Genomic DNA, 2,858 nt, shown 5'->3' with positions numbered 1-2,858 from the left:
TGTGTGTGTGTGTGTGTGTGTGTGTGTGTGTGTGTGTGTGTGTGTGTCCTAAACACTTAGCACAGTGCATGACATATACTAAGTGCTTAATAAAAGCTCTATCTGCTACCCAACTAATATTCACTCTCTCTCTCTCTCTTTCTCTCCCTCTTTCTCCTCATCTAGGATTTATTTTTCTGAAAAATAAGAATCACAGCGACTAGGTTGCAACTTTAAGGGAAGGTGCTTAATTTAGAGATCTAGAACATCTCTAAATCTCCAAGAACAACATCAAAGAACCATAGCATTTCAGAGTTGAAAGAGAAGTCAACAGTCAGTGCCCCTCTAGTGCAATCCATATCCCCCAAAAGAATCCATTAGACAACATATTTGCCAAGTGGACACTCAGATTTGCTAAAAGACCTCCAGTGGGGGTGAGTATGAGAGAGGAGAAAGGGGTAAATATTCCCTGCTGAAGCAATCCATTGCACTATTGGAAAGCAAAAATTATTAGGAAGATTTTTTTTTCCCTGACATCAAACCTAAAATTATCTCTGCAATGTCCACCCAGTGCTGCTAGCTCTCCCTTCTGAAGCCAAACAGAAGGAATCTAATACCACCTACTTTCCCCACAGCATGCACACATTTCCCAGCCTATTTCTTTCAGCGTTTTTGTAGTTCTCAGAGTTTGATGAGAGCTCATAGAAGCAAAATTTCCGCTGACTGGGATTGCTCTATAAAGATCAGAGAATCAGGCTGTGAGAAACTTGCATGGACCATCTGGTGGCTTTTATAAGCTCTGCTTGTGAACAATAAGGGAGCGGTTTCCTTTTTATGCATCTTCTTTCAAATGAAAAGTCAAGGCCAGGCTGAGACAGAAAAACAAAATGATGAATGGGAGGAATATAAAGAGCTTCAGTCCAGAGCTGAAGACTACAAGGGATTAGAATCTTTCCTTGCTGAGTATAGAAGAGCCTTTCTTTCCTTGAGACAGTCTATCTGTCAAATGCAAAAAAAAAAAATTGTATTGGAGCAGATATTATTCATGCATCCCATGAAAAACCATCACACATACTTACACCCAGGCTACAGAGGATGCTTATTGCCCCTATGAAATAGCCATCATGGTGCTGTAATTCACACACTTTCAGTCTGCCATGAAGTGGGTTTAATGATTCTCAGGTTTATGATTCATGTGGACAGAAGTTCCCTTTCAAATCAAAGTACTGCATGACTCCATAGGATTCAAGGTCATGAACCTCTGAAAATCAGAAAGGAAATACATACTTAGTTCATCTCAGAAACAAAGAATGGGCAGAATATAGGGCTTTCTAACATTCATCAAAATAGTTTACAACCAAATGAAAGAGATTTGCATGGATAAATCAATACATAAGGATCCACATCAAGACTGTCTCTGGAGTCAAAACTATTCAACTATTGCTTTTGAAACTTGCAACCTATGTGACCTTCCACAGGTCATTTACCCTCCTTGGGCCTCAGTTTCCTCACTTTTAAAATGAGATAGTTGGACTAAATGGTGTTTTAGGTCCCTTTGAACTCTAGTTCTATGATGCTATGATCTTATTCCAGGAGTTAGATTAATAGTTAAAATTTTAAAAATATAAAATCCCCTGTCTTTTAAGGCCCTTCATAAGCTACCTCCTGCTGACATTTGAAGTCTTCTCCATTTTAGTTTCCTATACTTATGCTACCATTACCAGTTGTTGTTCAGTCCTTTCAGTTGTGTCCAACTTTCTGTGACCCCATTTTGGTTTTCTTGGCAAATATACTGGAGTGATTTGCCATCTCCTTCTCCAGCTCATTTTACAGATGAGTAAACTGATACAAATAGTTAAATGACTTCCCCAGGGTCACACAGTTAGTAAGTGTCTAAGGCTGGATTTGAACTAAAGTCTTCCTGACTCCAGGCCAGACACTCTATTCTCTAGCTGCACTTTACCATTCTCTACTCCATGCCTTTTCAATGGCTTTCCTTCATGCCTAGAATGCTTTCCCTCTTTATTTCTGCCTCCTAGTTGCCTTGGTTTCCTTCAAGACTTACCTTAAAACCCACTATCCTGTCTCCTCAAATGTTAGTGTTTTCCCTCTGAAATTAAACTTCTACTATTTTCAAGTGAGTGTATAAAATTATTTTGTTATGTACATGTTGTCTTCCCCATTATAATATAAGCTCCTTGAGGGCAGGAAATATGTCATTGTTGTGTTCTTAGGTTTTTTTTTAACTATCTTTATATACCCAGTTCTTGACACAGTGTCCCTGGCACATAACGTACATGCTTAATAAATGCTTGCTGACTGACTTACTAATAAAAAGAACTGGCTTGTTCTATTGAAACATTATTGAACAGAGGTTCTGGTCTTATCACTTCTGCATATTGGGCATCCTAGGTAGAGATCTGCATGTGAAATAACAATGATCAGAAAACCCTCCTCATTCTTCTCCTTGCTTGTCCTTCTCATATAGGTTGGTGGACAATCAAAGTCCATTCATATACTGACTAAAACAATCTTTTCAGGTTAGTTTCTCCTTCCTTTCCTGAAGATTTTATACTATGTTCAAATATGGTTGCACGTAGCTAATTGATACGGTCACTATGTGGATTTCTTTACCGAGTACACATCAACCCACCTTTTCAAGCTCTTATTGATAGGCAAATAAACAAGAGATTCTTTTTGAAAAAAAAATTTTTAATAATTTAAAGCCTCAGTCTTTAATCCATGCAAATTTTCCTAGGAAAGGTCCAAGAAGTTTTTGCTAATAAATAAAATGTATTTATTTTCATCTATGAAAATTATTAAACCAGGGACAGCTAGGTGTCGCAGTGGATAGCGCACCGGCCCTGAAGTCAGGAGGA

Source organism: Vombatus ursinus, unplaced genomic scaffold (genome assembly GCF_900497805.2).
Source record: "Vombatus ursinus unplaced genomic scaffold, bare-nosed wombat genome assembly UNPS02014798.1, whole genome shotgun sequence".
NCBI lineage: Eukaryota > Metazoa > Chordata > Mammalia > Diprotodontia > Vombatidae > Vombatus > Vombatus ursinus.
The sequence above is the reverse complement of the archived record's forward strand: the minus strand, read 5'-3'. Positions refer to the sequence as shown.